The sequence below is a fragment of the Cebus imitator genome, unplaced genomic scaffold (assembly GCF_001604975.1).
Source record: "Cebus imitator isolate Cc_AM_T3 unplaced genomic scaffold, Cebus_imitator-1.0 Scaffold389, whole genome shotgun sequence".
Taxonomy (NCBI): domain Eukaryota; kingdom Metazoa; phylum Chordata; class Mammalia; order Primates; family Cebidae; genus Cebus; species Cebus imitator.
In genome coordinates this window covers 598,474-616,376 of record NW_016107704.1, presented here as the reverse complement: position 1 = coordinate 616,376, position 17,903 = coordinate 598,474, and the positions used below count along the sequence as shown (strand labels likewise).

At 45.8% G+C, this 17,903-nt stretch overlaps 1 protein-coding gene and 1 long non-coding RNA gene across 6 annotated transcripts in view; both read right to left on the bottom strand.

Annotated features, from left to right (window-relative positions):
* RPS6KA2 (ribosomal protein S6 kinase A2) overlaps positions 1 to 17,903 on the bottom strand; it is a 457,145-nt gene that overhangs the window by 164,419 nt on the left and 274,823 nt on the right. The window lies entirely within an intron of this gene.
* LOC119468180 lies at positions 10,889 to 17,893 on the bottom strand. The gene is made up of 2 exons (XR_005196827.1): positions 17,012 to 17,893; positions 10,889 to 12,700 (listed from the first exon to the last, which is right to left on the bottom strand). It is a non-coding gene; the product is annotated as an uncharacterized LOC119468180 (long non-coding RNA).

Here is a 17,903-nt window from a genome sequence, read left to right as displayed (position 1 = left end):
AATTTCTTTATCCAATCCACCACTAATGGGTACCTAAGTTGATTCTACATCTGTGCTATTGTGAACATTGCTGCAGTGAAAATACAAGTGAGTGTGTCTTTTTGGTAGAATGATTTATTTTCCTTTGGATATATACCCAGTAATGGAATTGCGTGGTAGTTCTGTTTTAAGTTCTACAAGAGTATTTTAAATTAAAACTTGTATAAAGATGGGGTGAGATGGAAACAGGAACCATACAAATGCAGAAAAACCAGGTTAATTCAAGAGGCAGCTTGAGAAGGACTTTATGAAGTAGTAAAACATCTGACTAGGCTCTATATAAACAAAACTTGTATTACCTTCAAATATTGTAAACTTAGCAAGACACCAAGAACCACCAGGAAGCGCTACCAAGGATCTACTTCTGTCAACAGATACGAATGATTTTAAATGAACAAATCAAGAAAGATGGAGCAAATAATTTAAAAATTCCCGTTCTGCCTCCCTGCTCCTATACCGACTGTGGCTAGGCTGGGCTGGGTGGGAGCTGACTGCCCCAGCCATGATAGGCATGACCATCATCAAAACTGACATGCAAAATACACAGCTTTTGTTTATGAAAGCCATACAACTTCTCAGAGCACATTGGAGGGAAGATTTTAAACACATAAAAACTTTGAATAACTACAATGATTCATGTGATTTTTTTTTTTTTTGGTCTTTGCATTCAAAAGTCAGAAGCATAACACGAGGCTATGTGTGATCCGGGCTCAGAGAGTACGGGGGAGCACTCAGAGTGTACGGAGAACTATTTTCGGTGCTGGCTTTTGCTGGAGTCCAGACCTGCCAAATCTAGCAAGAGAGGGTACCTTTTGCCAAGATGGAAAGCACTTTGAAATGCAAGGTTGTTCATTTCCTGTTCATTGTGTTTATCGTGTAAGGCTTTCCAGAAGGGAAAAAAGCCAATTTCTATTTTAAAAGATGATCCACTGATGAGCAGATGGGTTTGGTGTTGCTTTTTGTTTATTCTCTCTACATCGGAAAATGTTTCAACATTTTAACTTCACAGAAGTATAATGATTTTTCTTTTTTTACATGCTTACATTATTAAATGGTTTATGTCAGGAGAGTTAAGACCTCAGAACAACGCCTCCCACTGAGCTGAATGGAAGGACACTAATGAGTCCACTGCCTCTTTATCCATGGGAACCATCTCTCTAAACAGAATTTCCTCCATGGACTGGTTTGGAAGAATAAAATTTTCCGGTGTAAAGGCGTTCACCGTTTCATTTCATTTCAAAAATGAAAAAAAAAAAAATCTATTCATTTCAGATGAAAAAAAAAATTCCAAAGAGTAAATCAGTTGAGGTTCCAAACAAAACAGGTGATATGGTTTGGTTCTGTGTCCCCACCCAAATCTCATCTTGAATTATACTCCCATAAGTCCCATGTGTTGTCGGAGGGACCCGGTGGGAGATAATCTGAGTCATGGGGGCAGTTTCCCCCATGCCATTCTTGTGATAGTGAATAAGTCTCAGAGATTTGATGGGTTTATCAGGGGTTTCCTCCTTTGCTTCATTCTCTTGCTGCCACCACGTAAAAAGTGTCTTTCACCTCCTGTCATAATTCTGAGGCCTCCTCAGCCATGTGGAACTTTAAGTCCAGTTAAACCTCTTGAAACTGCATGAAAACAGACAAATACAGTGAATTGGTACCAGTAGAGTGGGGTGCTTCTGAAAAGATACATGAAAATATGGAAGTGACTTTGGAACTGGGTAACAGGTAGAGGTTGGAACAGGTTGAAAAGCTTAGAAGAAGACAGGAAAATGTGGGAAAGTTTGGAACTTCCTAGAGACTTGCTGAATGGCTTTGACCAAAATGCTAATAATGATATAGACAATAAGGTTGGGGCTGAGGTGGTCTCAGATGGAGATGAAGAACTTGTTGGGAACTGGAGCACAGGTGACTCTCGTTATGGTTTAGCCAAGAGACTGCTGGCATTTTGCCCCTCCCCTAGAGATTTGTGGAACTTTGAACTTGAGAGAGACGACTTCGGGTATCTGGCAGAAGAAATCTGTAAGCAGCAAAGCATTCGAGAGGTGCCTTGGGTGCTGTTAAAGGCATTCAGTTTTATAAGGGAAGGAAAGCACAAAAGTTCAGAAAATTTGCAGCCTGACAATGTGATAGAAAAGAAAAACCCATTTTGTGAGGAGAAATTCAAGCCCACTGAGAAAATTTGCATACATAAGGAGGAGCCAAATGTTAATAGGGAAAATGTCCCCAGGGCATGTCAGAGGTCTTCATGGCATCCCCTCCCATTGCAGGCCTGGAGGCCTAGGAGAAAAGGGTTTCCTGGGCCAGTCCCAGGGTTCCTGAGTTGTGTGCAGCCTAGGGACTTGGTGCCCTGTGTCCCAGCCACTCCAGCTGTGACTAAAAGGGACCATGGTACAGCTTGGGCTATTGCTTCAGAGGGCAGAAGCCCTCAAGCCTTGGCAGCTTCCATGCGGTGTTGAGCCTGCAAGTGCACAGAAGTCAAGAACTGAGGTTTGGGAACCACCACCCAGATTGCAGAAGATGTGTGGTAACACCTGGATGCTCAAACAGAAGTTTGCTGCAGGGGTGGGGCCCTCATGGAGAATCTCTACTAGGGCAGTGCAGAAGGGAAATGTGGGGTTGGAGCCCCCCACAGAGAGTCCTTACTGGGGCACTGGCTAGTGAAGCTATGAGAAGAGGGCCACCATCCACCAGACCCCAGAATGGTAGATCCACCAACAGTTTGTACCGTGCACCTGGAAAAGCCTCAGACACTCAATGCCAGCCTGTGAAAGCAGCCAAGGAGGAGGCTGTACCCTGCAAAGCCACAGGAGTGGAGCTGCCCAAGACCACTGGAATCCACCTCTTGCATCAGCATGACCTGGATGTGAGACCTGGAGTCAATGGAGATAATTTTGGAGCTTTAAAATTTGACTGCCCTGCTGGATTTTGGATTCACATGGGCCCTGTAACCCCTCTGTTTTAGCCAATTTCTCTTTGGAATGGCTGTATTTACCCAATACCGGTACCCCCATTGTATCTAGGAAGTAACTGGCTTGCTTTTCTTTTTTCAGGCTCATAAGTGGAAGGGACTTGCCTTGTCTCAGATGAGACTCTGAACTGTGGACTTTTAGGTTAATGTTGAAATGAATTACGACTTTGGATGCCTGTAATCCCAGTACTTTGGAAGCCTGAGGCAGGCAGATCATGAGGTCAGAATATTGAGACCATCCTGGCCCTGGTAAAACCTCATCTCAACTAAAATACAAAAAAAATTAGCTGGGCATGGTAGCACATGCCTGTAGCCCCAGCTACTCAGGAGGCTGAGGCAGGGGAATTGTTTGAATCTGGGAGACAGAGGTTGCAGTGAGCCGAGATCGTGCCACTGCGGTCCAGCTTCGTGAAAAATTAAGACTCCATCTCCAAAAAAAAATAAATAAATAAAAGACTTTAGGGGACTGCTGTGAATGCATGGTTGGTTTTGAAATGTGAGGATATGAGATTTGGAGGGGCCAGGATCAGAAAAATATGGTTTGGCTGCGTCCCCACCCAAATCTCATCTTGTATTGTACTCCCATAATTCCCATGTATTGGGGGAGGAACCCAGTGGGAGATAATTTGAATCAGGGGGGTGGTTTACCCCATACTGTTCTCATGCTAGTGAATAAGTCTCAGAAGATATGATGGGTTTATCAGGGTTTCCACTGTTGCTCCTTTCTCATTTTCTCTTGCTGACACCATATAAGAAGTGCTTTTCACCTCCCACCATGATTCTGAGGCCTCCCCAGCTGTGCGGAACTCTAAGTCCAATTAAACCTCTTTTTCTTCCCAGGCTCGAGTATGTCTTTATCAGCAGCATGAAAATAAACTAATACAACAGGATTGGAAACCAGGTTTCCTGACCCCCAAGATGCTAGGCCTCATGTTCCTTCCCTCAGAAGCCATGTGCCATGGACTCCTCCATCTGTGCCCTGGACCAGGGGCTGTCCCGCTGCTGCACACCTACATGTACTGTCCTTGAGCTTCTAACTACTTCCTAGGTGGCCCTAGGAAGTAGTGGAACAGTAGGAGTAGTTGAGAGGCCTGGATGCTGAGGTGAACAGGTGGGATTCGGGTCTGGACACCAGTATGTAGGAGCTGGGTGACCAGAGGCAAGCACCTTAGCCCTCCAGCACTTTGCTGTTCACTTTTGCAAAGCAGAGATGAGTGCTTTGGCCTTAGGCTGTGAAGTTTAGCAGAGTTAAATAATGCAGAGGAAAGCAAGCATCCCACAGATACTAGTGATAACTATAACACAGTTCTCTCTATAAAAATGATGGCTTAAAAACCCATTTTGGCCAGCATGCTCCAACCTAGAGATTGAGGTTTTGCAAAGCTGGTCTTCAGGTGACGGGGGCATCCAGACCAGCAGGGCTGCTCACTGAGGTCACTGTGCCAGGGTCACTGTGCTGGGGCGGCCTACTCATTCAGAGCCTCTGGGCTCAGCTCTGAGGTCTTCCACCATGCGCCTTGTGCACATCGTGTACAGAGAAGAGTGTAGACTGATTCAGGGTATTGATAGGATCTGTGCAGAGATACGTGAGGGACAGCAATTTCACAGCTCAGAAATGCAGTCTGAGATTCTGCATTTAAAACCCACCTTGACTCAACTGCACTCAGATAGATGAAAAAGCCCCTGCATTCCATATTCCACATTTAGTCAGAAGGCCAGGCCAGAAGGAAATGGCAATTCTGATGTCAGATAGCATGGAAAACAGAAGATCAGAGGGTCATGAAAAACAAGACGGAAGGAGGAGATGTGTCAGTCAAGTTAGCCCCTGGCCAGCCACCGCCTGGCCACATCGGCCTCAGGGGTTCGTGATCTTAGATAAGTGTCTGTTTATGCTGTTTAGAAAACAATGTATAGTTGTATTCTGTTTTCTGCATTCAGCTTTTGAGTACCATTATGGTAAAACTTAATGTTCTTATAAAATTTGAAGTTATAATAAAATCCAGGTTATGATGTGCCCAACAGGTGCGACCTGCGCTCTGTGCAGAATGCTATAGAATTCTTGGCTGCTCGGGCCCTTCCCAGAGCTGTGCTGGCCTATCATCCCAGCCCGTCTGGGGAGGAAGTAATGTATGCAGGAATGTCATGCTTCCAGAGGTTCTGGTGGTGGCAATTCTACTGCAATTATTAAAAATACATTATTGTATTGGCTAGTTACAAGTGGGTTATATTTAAATAAAATTTAGAGAACATTGTTAGATAAAAATGTTTCCAAGCACAAAATTGTTTTTGGAGAAGATGAATGCCCTGTGTCAGCAGGAAACTGGCATATTCAAGATCGGGCCATTCGGAAACGCCACGAGTCACATTACGAGAAGGAAGCAGCCTGTGAAAAGTGACAGCCGCTCATCTGGCAGAAGAAGACAGTGCTGCGGCATTTAATGTTGCTAAATCTCATGATTTAACATTTTCTACATTTTTCTTTTTCTCACATCTAAAGATCACATGATCGAAATTTTATCTCTGGAATAAGAATGGGCCTTGTAAATAGTCCACTTTTATGATTATGCAAATAACTCACATATTGTTTTGAGCAGGAAAAAAGAGACAACTAAATCATCTGAAGATAGTTCCTCTGTTATCTCAGCCAAAAAGAACAGAGAATGCACAGCGACAACACTTTCCTAACCGTGGCCTTTAGGATCATGGCTCTTCATCCAGTCACAGCACTGAACCAGCCATGTGTCTGTGACTCAGTCCTGGAGGTTCTGAGTTGTCACCCCCATCACAGTGTGCTTCGGGTCCCCAGGTCTGCCCTTTGGCACCGATGACCAGCGACACCCTCCCTTACCTGCCCACTGAGCTCCCAGGCTCAGGCTGACCCACACAGGACACACCGTGAAAAGTTGGAGAGGAAAGGGCCCCTGTGACACAGCCGCCCTATGGCTCTCAGGACACCAGGCACCAGCGAAGGTAGAACAGGCATCCAGGAACCCTGGAGGGCGGCCTTAAACCCACTGTGCCCATCTACCCTGGCTTAAGCTGGAGTCCCGTGCGTATCCAAAGGTCTGAAGGAAACTTCAGGTGGTCCAATCTTTTGGCTTTCCTGGGCCACACTGGAAGAAGCAGCACTGTTTTGGGTCACACATAAAATCCACTAACACAAACGATAGCTGATGAGCTTTAAGACAAAAAAGGTGAGTGCATAAGCCTCGTAATGTTTTGAGAAAGTTTAGGAATTTGTGTTGGGCAGCACTCAAAGCCTGCAGGCTGTGGGTTGGACAAGCTTGCTCTAGATTGCCCCTAGTCTGTGCCTGTCATTGTATGCGATCAAACTGGGCAAAAAGACCTGCTTTTCAGTCTATCCCGACACCCGCCCCGACCCCCCAGAGGGTCCCCAGTGAGGACGGCTGAGATCAGAAGGCCCAGTGAGCCCAGCGTTCCCTGTGTCCCTGGGGGAACCAGATCCGATTGGACATGGACTGGATTTTCATGTGTGGCGGGGGTAGGGGGTAGGAAAGGGGGACATTAAATATTTAAGTGGTAAAAGACACGAAACCCACAGTGATGATTTCCAAAAAATAGAAAAAGCGCTGAGGATTTTTTTTTTTTTTTTTTTTGAGACCAAGTCTCACTCTATCGCCCAGGCTGGAGTGCAGTGGCGCAATCTCGGCTCACTGCAACCTCCGCCTCCGAGGTTCAAGTGATTGTTGTGCCTCAGCTTCCCAAGTAGCTGGGACTACAGGCACCTGCCACCACACCTGGCTAATTTTTGTATTTTTAGTAGCCAGGCTGGTCTTGAACTCCTGACCTCAGGTTATCCACCTCCCTTGGCCTCCCAAAGTGCTGGGATTACAGGCACGAGCCACTGCGCTTAGCCAGGGCTGAGGAATTTAATATTGCACATACATATTGCCTACAATTCTTTAAGTGAAAATCCACTCAAATATCCACTCTGCTTTTGATAGTATCAACTTTTCTCATGACAACTCCTTCCCCTCAAGGCCTCTGTGGAGAATAAACATAGCACCTGCGCTACGGCGCCTTCTGGGGCCTAGGCCTCTCCACACCCACCTAGACGGGCAGGCCAAAGTGTTTTGCTTCTCAGGGATGGAACTGACATCCCCTCAGCCCTTCCTTCTGCTGGATGTTCTCAAGTGGGTGTGGCATTTTCCACAAACCCAAGGACCAGGCAGGGCAGCCTATTCAGGCCACAGAGAGCCCAGCTTCGAGTCTGTCGGGCAGTGGGTGGGTATTTCACTGTGTGCATTCTCCTTATATTAACTTTCTATTTGAATTACAGAGAATTGTACCCAGGGACAGACTAGTTTAGATTTGAAAGCCCTTAGAAGTCACCACTTTAAATGAGGACCCACACTGGGTGAGATGGGGTGGAATACCCGCTGGACAGGTGGTCTGAGCAGGAGGGCTGAGTGGGAGGGCACAGGGAGAGGGCAGAATGGGGTGGAATACCCAGTGGGCAGGTGGGCTGGGCAGGATGGCATGGGGAGGGGGCGAGACAGGGTGGAATACCCACTGGGCAGGTGGTCTGGGCAGGTGGTCTGAGCAGGAAGGCATGGGGAGGTGGTGGGATGGGGTGGAATACCCAGTGGGCAGGTGGGCTGAGCAGGAGGGCACAGGAGAGGGCAAGCACACTGGCCACAGAAAGCTGCTGAGCCATCCACGTAGATCTCAACTGTTGGGCTGGCTTCTGGCAGCATGCACTTTTTGAAATAAAGCCTTTTTATTTGACTATAAATGTGTTCAACAAAACCAAACTTCCTGTGAGAGTGAACACACGTTAAAGGACCATGTACTAATCTATTACACTGACTGTTCATAGCTGCTCACCACCACGACCTCGTTAGTTGGGTGTAGATGAATATACAGCCATTTTACCAGCACAAATTCCATTCCACAATTGAAATGTAGCATGGAGCTCTGAGAGATTTTTCATAAATCACAAGTTTTATAGTATGCAATGAATTTTTATCAAATTCATAAATTCATATATTTTATTTTGGAAAACGAAATGGCATTTCTCTACAGAAAAAGTGCCAAAAATGGGCAGTAATGCAATTTCCATTAGTCAAGACATTAGATGTGATTTCCATCTTGAATGAGAAAGCCAGAAGACTTTGGAAGAACCTCTTTTAGGGGGTCTTATGTAAGAATTGCTATTATGAATCCAACTGACAGCGAAGGAAAAGACAAAACACACACAAAAAACCTCTTGAATAATAAAAGCCACAAACTACAGCAGTATATTAATAGGCTAGTTTTAAAACTTAAATATATTTGGTAGCTTGATGTGGATAATAATTTGAAGATTTAAGAAAAATAACTCATTATATTTTTTACCCTCCACGTTTTCTCATACTTTACAATTCACATCCTTTGTCTTGACTTGGTTGTTGACTGCTTTTACTCATAATTCACTTGGGACAAACAGACTAAAGCATATATACAATAATTACTTCAATATCAATTCTAAAAAGACAAAGCAGTTTGATCAGTTTTACTTGCATTAGCATGCTTTTCAAGGTATCGTATTACACATAAGGAGATCCTAGAAACAACCACATTGCTATTTGTGAGCTAAAAGTGCTGAATCTGTGCTTGTTTAGAAAGCACATGGCCTCATGCCCAGCTCACCCCAGGGTCTAGCCCTCTGCACCCCACAGGACTGGCATCAGAGGGCACAGCCTTCTCAGGTCAAACCACGGCACTGTCGCTGTGATCTGCGGAAACAGCTCACTGCACTTTGCCTCCTATGAGTCTTGGTGATTAAACTGTTGAGCAACTTCAAAGAGCAGAGGCGAAACCAACAGGAAGAAGCTGGTGGTGGAGCGCTTAAGTGCCCTGCACATCCTCTCTGAGCTCTGGCCAGGCCGTGCCAGAACACTGCAGAAGTCATGTCTACACCAGGGTCTCCCCGCTGGTGACAAAGGAGGGACGCTCCTGATAAATGTTCACACGTGACAGTTTGTCATGAAAAACTGAAGCTAAGCCCACTGAATTCCTGAGCGCTTATTAAAGCGCCAATGGCCAAAAGAGACGAGCATTGCAAGACGGTGGCTCTCTCCTCTGGACGGCAGAGGACGTGTATCTCACTTGGCTCGTTTCAGTCTGGGAGGCACCATGCCATCAGAAGTCCTATGCCATAGGAAGAAATTTGCAAAATTGCCAGTTCTCATGTTTTTCTACAGATTTTACTTCCATAAACGTACCATGGATTCTATCTAATGGTAACATATGCTAGGGCAAAACACTCAATTTATTTGTTTTAGTTCAAGTAATTTCATGACTTTACCCCATAGTGAGTGGCCCTCTCAGAGTCAATAAAAATGCACATCTTAAAATATATTTTATAGCTCTGGTAGGCCAGCTGTACAATGAAACAAGGTCAATCAATTTAAAATGCCCTGGTGTGTTTTGCTCCTGTCTTAGTCTGCCTGAGCTGCCATAACAAAGTACTATGGATTGGGTGGCTTACAAAACAGACATTTATTTCCCACAGTTCTGGAGGCTGGAAGGCGACGACGAAGGTGTTGGTCATTTGGTCCTGGTGAGGGCCCGATTCCTAGCTCACAGAGGGCTGCTTCTGGCAGCGCCTTTGGTGGTGGAGCAAGGGCTCTGGTCTCTTCCTCTTCCTCTAAGGACACTACTCCCATCGAATCAAGGCCCCATACTTAGGACCTCACTTCACCTTAATTACTTATTTGAGGGCCTTTCTCTGCATAGAATCACACTGTGGGTTGGAGCTTCCAAATGTGAATTTGGAGGGATGCAATTTAGTCCGTAACATCGCATCCCTCATTTGTAGTAACAGCATGACCTTACTCAGCGATGACAGGGACACTCTAAATGTCAAAATTTACATCTTAAAACACATTTTATAGCTCTATTAGGCCAGTTATGTCATGACATTAACAGATGAAAAATGCCTGGGCATTTGGGATGCTCGCTCTCAGTATTTAAGGAAACTCAGTATACCCCAATCTGGTCATTTCCATCTGTGATTATGATCTTATGCACCTTATTTTATGGTAGTTTTAACTGAAATTTTAACTGAAACAAAGGTGTTATGCTGTCATGCCAAGTTTTCAGTAAATACACTGAGGAGCTGTGAGCACAGAAAGTATTGCAATAGAATTCATTTCTCATGGAGACACCATGATTGATCTATTTGAAATGCAATATTGGTCTAGAAGCTCAGAAACATTTGGTGGAACGCAGGATTTACACTAACAACATTAGCTTAAGATTCAATCTGGACCTATTTTAAGATCCCCGAGGGGGTGGCACCTTGGTGTGTCATTCCCAAGATATCTCGAAATACACAGCAGATTCTGCTGTAGCAACTAGTGTGAGAAAACCCGAGAGCTTCTTGGTCGTCTTTGCGCCTCTCAGTGCCGAGCACACGTGTGGGGACAAATTGCTACGACGATGTGGGCTCAGGAAACTCGAGTTTCTAAAGAAGATCATAACTAACACATTTTTCCTTCCAGCCAGAATGCCCCGAAATACATGGAAAAAGACGCAGCTCTGGCTACATGAAAAAGAGGGGGTGAGTGACTCCAGGCTGGAAGCAAAGCCATCCTCGCCTTTCAGTCTCACATCCTCAGCAACTTCAGCTTCTTAATTTTGAGGATATTTCTCTTGAAGATTAAAGAATTGAGAATTGCTGACATATCTGTATTGATCAGTTATGGTTCTCCAATATGTTTACTGCCAACCAAATTATAGAACCTAATTTTCACATTTACTTATAATTGGGTGCAATTGCCCAGGCTAATCTTTTAAGGTTAAAGAGCAAATCTCAAACATGATATCAAACAAGTTTTTTAATAAGACCCATGAATCAGTCTATATATACAACAGGAGGAAAGAAAAAGAATGACCACAGCTTATTCCAAAGATATGACAAAGGTAATTCACATCAGTTATACACAAAGTCAAATTTCAGCATTACCTCCAGGGCAGAGCGAGCCAGCAGCCTTCGAAATCTCTGCTCCTGCCATAGGTTGGGGCTCCCGCCAGGTGCCTCCCAGTGGGGACTACATTTCCCAGACCGCCTTGCAGCCAGATGTGGTCACGTGACCAGTCCTGGCCAATGGGGTGTGTGTGGATAGTTTACCTTTAAGAAGCAGGTGCTTCCTTCCTAGTCTTTTCCCCACCAAGCTGACTGTAGGGCCTCAGGGCTGTTGGTATACAAAGGAGGAGGCTGGGTCTCCCAAATCCCCACATGTAAGAAAAGTGGCCACTCATCAGGAACACTGACATTAGACTAACACAGAAGTAAGAAATGATTTTGCTTTTATGAACTCACGGAAATATCTTACTGAAACACAACAGCCCACAGTCCACAGCTCCTGGGTTGGAGCCCCTGCAGGCCCAAGAAAGGCTTGGCTGGACGCTGGCATGGGACAGAGGGAAGCAAGGAAGACGAGGTAAGCACAAACTAGAGATTCGTATCTGCTTTTTATAAGTACAAGAGAAATGCATCATCAAAACCAGTTCTAACTGCCGTCACTCTAATTGTAAGGCATCAGGCAAGCTCCTCACCTGTCCCTGGCTTCATTTCCCTCCTACGTAGAATGAGGGGGTCCTACCTGGATTGGTCATTGTGAGAAATAAATGAACCCACACATGCAAAACTCCCAAAACAGTACTTGGCATAGAGTGGTTCTCAGAAATAACATTTTAGTTCTTCCTGAATTTCTAATGCAGTGATATAATATCTCTCTTGAAAAAGTCTGCCCTTTTTGAAGTCTGTCACTGGCTTAAAAAAAAAAAAAAAAAGCAAACCATCATAAACATTATATATATACAAAAATGTAAAACATAAGTGGATTCCGAAGTAGAAGACAAAGGGCCCACTTCTCTGAAAAGCCGCAGCTGAAGGTGCTGGAACTAGTAGCCCAGCCTCACTAGCTTGGGGGTAGAGTCTGACTTCCTGCTGGCTGTTGTTATTTATGGCAGGACTTTCCAGGACAATGTACACTCTGCCCTGTGGGGAAGCCCCCCAGGAGATGAGAACGAGACCCTGCACCCAACTCACTCAGGTTCTTTTGTTTTTATCTATTTGGCTTCTTATCACATCCGAATGCAAAATATGCAGCATAAAATGAATGAAAAAGGAGACCCCAGTCACGGTTAGAGAATTTTCATCTTTCCAAGGAACAGGGGGACCTTCGTTTTGCTCCCCAATGTACACTCTGGTGTGAAGTCTGAAGTAAACAAGGCAGGAGCTCAGCTGCTCCCTGAGTGCGGTTTAAAAAGAGGAACAAGGACCTCCATGGAGTCGGCTCCACAGTCAGCAGGGGGACAGCAGAATCAAATCTCCACAGAGAAACAGTACATGTGCATGTGCAGCTGCTCACGGACCTGTTATAATTTCCAGGTGGGGCCAGCAAGCCTTGGCAGGGGCGGCTTTCTGCAGAAAAAAAGAGGGGTGTCTGAACTGGATTCCATGGGCCCTAGCCACACAGCACATCGTGCTCCTGAACTGGGAGTCTCACGGGGCTCCTGTTAGGCACAAGGCTTTCCTTTGCTGCCTCCTCTCCACGGGCCCCATGCTGGGAACTTGCAGCACGCCGCTGAGACACCAGGGCCTGGGGAAGTTGCCTGTCCCCAACCTCTCGCTCCAGCTGGATTTGCCATCTGCTGATTTGTAGCCTTGCATGTACATAATTCCTATTTGTACAGAAAAACAATCAAAGGTAGAACTGGATCTTCTGATCTCAACTCCAGAGCGTGGGCTTTGTTGCTGCCTTGTAACCTGGGGCTGCTATTGTGCCAATGATGGACACAGGGTTCCTGGCAGCCCGGGCCCTAAGGAAGTGCAGCCGGGCAATGCCATATGACAGACAGGGAGCGGCAGCCGACAGCCCTCCGTGCTCACGGTCAACCCGGCCGGCAGAGGCCATGCAGAGGTGGCCACGTGCGACTGCCCATGTTCCAGCAAGTAGCTGGGAAAGGAACACAGTCACTTTCTCAAGGCTGACTTCCAAACTGGGAGGAGGAGGAGTGGGTGGTTAAGGGCATCTAGGAGGTGGGTGGCAAAGGAGTGGCCCCCGCAGAGAAGGAGGAAGCAGCTCTAAGCCCTTGATGAGTCAGAGCTGAAATTAGTAACATTGGGGTTGTCACTACTCTTTCAAAATTTAAGTCCTTTATAAAAGAGCCCCAGGCTTTCTGGAAACAGGTGGTCAGATTGAAATAAAAACACTGGCTATGGGGCCAATTTCCTCCCACCACCAGCAAAAGCCAAAAGTGAATTTATGTTTCACAGCCAGCGTGGAGAAAGCGTCTGCTCAGCAGCTCAACGAGAAACCACATTGCGTTCCAGGGTCCCTCCTGGGTTCCTTTGCTCATTTACACGTGAAGAAAGAAAAAGGATGGGCAGTATTAATCTGCAGCACTAAGTGTGCACTTTTGTGAACACTTGTTCTAAGTTATTTACATTACATATTCACACTGGAATTGAAAATAACCCAGATCAATTCACCCGCCAAACAGACCCAGGCTCCATGGTCAGAGTATCTTCTATGCCTGACAGGTGGGACTGTGCCCTTAGAATTGAAATCAGATGAAATCAGACACACTTTATGGAAGGCCACATTAACAATGCCATTCCATCCTCGTGAAATCACAGAAAATAAGAGCCTAAAGGGAAACTGGGAATTTGAACTTTGAGCTGTTACTACCAGCTCCAGTAGAGACTGTTGGTAGAAATGGGCACACGTCACCTGTGTCTCCAGCATCTCTGCATCAAAACATAGACCATGCTCTATCAGTCTTACAGAAGACTCTCGCAGAATGCTTTGGCACATACAAATCAGATTTGTTAGAAACATTTTCAAAATTTCTGTTGTATATCAGATTTGATATACAACAAAACCAAATTGTGACGTGAATAGAATGGAGAGAGACTTGTGATCTTACTGGGAGACAAGACCATACCCACTAACCCAAAGACATGTAAGGCCACAGGCATGCAATGAGATACACAGAAAACACGAACAGCGGAGGTCAGAGGAAGAAGGGCCCCAGGGCAGCTTGACTAGGGATGCCCAGAGGAGGAGCAGGGTAACTGGGGGCATTGCTGACTCTGGTGTGGGGAGGGCATTCAAGGTGAAATACAACAGCTCAACAAAGACACGGGCCAGCACTGGCAAGCGTCGTCAGGATGATAAAGACTAAATCCATCTGATTAGAGCAGCCTTCTTGTTTTTGCTTGTTTTGCTTATACTTTTTGCTTAAAGCTCGGACATAGTGGGAAATAAAATCAGAACAGTAAATTACTAGTTCCCACATCGATAGGCTTGGAAGAGCAAGAACCTACCAAGAGCTGGTAAGAATCAGTCATTGGGGTCTGGCAGATACAACGTCCACGTTAAGATTAAGTTCCTACTCCCGTGTGACCTCCATGTCTGCCCCTGCTCTAGGAGACAGATCCTATTTCAGGGCTGGGCACACCTGAAGATAGAGCCTAGAACATGACTAGGGTGAGAACCATGCCATCAGCCTGCCCCAGAAGAATCCAGAAACGCAGCAGCATGATTAAAATCCTCACTGACAGGGGATTATATACAGGGGATTCCTGTGGAATGAGTTGAGAACTGCAGCTCTTGCCCCGCCCCCACTCACACGCGGGTAACTGAAAGTGTCTCACTACAGTAACCTTCTTACTGTCTGCATACATTTCCCATCACATCATGTTTACCTTAAATATACACAATAAAATTTATTTGAAAAACTAAAAAAAAAAAATCCTCATTGGGGCAGTGAGTATAATCAGCTCTAACGGATAAGTGATGGCCCCCGGCAAAGAGCATAAATAAGGGAATGGAAGAGATCATCAAAGACAGAACTTAGAGTAAGGCCTTGCTGGATATAAAAACAGATTAAAACCAACCCACACAAACCTTTGCAAGTAAAATGGATCTGCTTGCCATGGTACAGTCAATGAAGAGTCAAATCTGAGCCTTATTTCATTACAAGCATCACAAAAGCAGAAAAACAGGTTGTCTCAGTCTGACTTTAGAATTCTCTCCTGCATATTAAATGCCAGAAGATGCCAGAGAGCTATGTTCACTGAGCATCAGGTACAAAAAGGCTGCAGCCCAGATATTTCAAGGTCACCCAGTCACCCTTCATAGATGCAGGGGGTGGAAAAGGCCAGCGGGCAAGGACTCAGCAAACACACCCCCCACCCAGGGAAGCCCTGGGGGCACCTGGGAAAGACGGCAGCATCATTCCACACGGCCAAGAGCGCCACATGACAGTTCCGTCTGGGGTGAGCAGAATGCCTTTAGATCAGCCATAGTGGGGCTGCTTCCATCAAAACAGCACTCAGCATGGGCCATGGGTTGAAGTATGCCCCCCACCCCCCGAAGAAAGGAATGTTGGAGTTGCAGACCCTGGCATGTGACTTCATTTGGAAACAGTGTCACTGCAAATGTAATCAGTTAGGACGAGATCACAGAGAAGGCGAATGGCCCTAATCCGAGATGACTTCTAAAACAGCCACTCAAAGGCACACACACCCGAGAAGGTGGCCCTGGGATGCTGGAGGCAGCCAAGGAGTGCCCGGGGCCACCAGAAGGCAAGGAAGGGTCCTCCCAGGGCATTGGAGAAAGCTTGGTCTTGTCTACAGCATAGTCCTCGATATCCGATATCCACCCTTCAGGACTGTGAGAGCATCAACTCTACTGGTTAAACCCCCCTGTTCAAGGGAGGCTTCTTATAGTAGCCCCAGAAAACTAACCCAGCATTTAGCTTTTACTAAAATTTCATCAGTGTACCCACCATGGCCCTTCAAGCCTGTATGTATTGCATGTGATTTCCACAGACAGACAGAAGGCTATGAACAATAGCCCCCAAACCCAGGCCCACCCACACTGAAGGGACTGGCTGGATCCTCTATACCTGCAGAATACAGACACATCTGTGATACAGAAATCACTCAGAGCTCAGTGAGAAAATGAAGGACATTTTGTTTAAAAAATAATCACCAGCCAGGATGCAGCAATAGACTGGAAAGTTCTCAGAAGTCCTGAAAAGTGGGAAAGAGATGAGCCTGGCTTGTAGAGACTTCACCGAATATCAGCAGAAAGAGAATTACTTCTCAAGGGAACTGAAGAGTCACATATTATAAATAGCAGTGTGGGGCATGGGGAAATCAACAGGATAATGAATTCTCAGCTCTATGAGGCGTTCTGGCCTGCAGAAAGCTTCTGCTGGGAGCACCTCAGATGAAAACCAGAGAACTCATCTGCAGGGACGAGGGCTCTGGTATGGTGCTGTGAGGGGCTGACATGCTTGTCCTGTCCTCAGGGATTTACAGGGGCTATTTACTCACACAGCCTTTGGGCTAGGCAGAATCTGTGAATCTCTTTTTTTTTTTTTTTTGAGACAGAGTCTCACTCTGTCACCAGGCACCAGGCTGGCATGCAATGGTGCAGTTTTGGCTCACTGCAACCTCCGCCTCCTGGGTTCAAGCAATTCTCCTGCCTCAGCCTCCTGAGTAGCTGGGACTACAGGCGCACACCACCATGCCCAGCTAATTTTTTGTATTTTTTAGTAGACACTGGGTTTCACCGTGTTGGCCTGGATGGTCTCGATCTCTTGACCTCATGATCTGCCCTCCTTGGCTTCCCAAAGTGCTGGGATTATAGGCGGGAGCCAGCGCGCCCGGCCAGAATCTGTGAATCTCACTTCACATAAGGGAACTGGGAGGTGAGAAACTTACTAGCTCTTCTTATAACTAATAAGTGAGGAGCTGGAACGTGAACCCAGAAGCCCAGAGACAATGTTCCTGACCATTCTGCTGCGAAGCCTGATGCATGTGGGGAGAAATCAGAACCTGAATTAACGCCTGTCCTTATGTGTGGCCCGGATTGAGGAGAGAGACAGGAACACAGAAAGAAATGGGGGAGGGCAGGCAGGCAGCCCAACCCCGAGAACCGCACCACAGCATGCCCCCTGCCAGGACTGCCTCCTTACCTGCCCACTGCGGTCTGCCCTTAAGTTCTACTGGGAAACTGCTCTTGGATATGTCTAGTGCGACTCAGAGAATAGGCCTTCTGGGAAACAGACCATGCCAGCGACCTATCCTAACTATATTCCTAAGCATGAATCAATAACAAAAGGATCATTAGACACCTGAGCCCAAAACCATCAGCAGGAAAGGTTCAAAAAAAGTATTTCTGAAACTGAAATTCAGCATTGAGCTGAGACAGTTATCACAGGAACGGGACAGACATGTTAGTCACTCAAGACCTCAGAGCTCACCACTGATGCAACCTCCACAGATACCGCTGAGCAAAAGCGCAGTGCAGGAGGGCAGCAGGACCCTGCAGAAAGAGAAGCTTTCGGATGCAGCGTGAGCACCAAAGAAGGCTGTGTGACGTCAAAGCAGAATGCAGTGGACCCTAAATCCCAATCAAATCACAATATCTACTTGTGGATTTTAAGTGTTTGGAAGAAACATTCTTTATAGGGAATACCAGAGCTAAAGGAGAAAGAAAGAGAAACAGAACAGAACAAAATAGAATAGAATGAAATGCATGAAAACAGAACACATGACAAAAGCAGCATTTCCTATCGTGGGTAACTAGCTAGTTCCAAAATAATATGCTGGCTCACACTGCAGTCAACTGCAATTCTTATGACAGTGTTGACAGAGTAAAATGATAATATAACCAGCACAGTACAGGTGAGCAGGCCCATCAGTCTCGGAATGGTATGATCTTCTCATGCAGGTACACCAGCAAAGAGATCATTTATAAAGGAAATAATTTATAGATTTGGTTACATTAAAATTGACCTGTATCAAAACATTCCATTTAAAAAGGAAAACACAAACTGGTTTTAGGAAAAAAAAAAAAAAAAACTT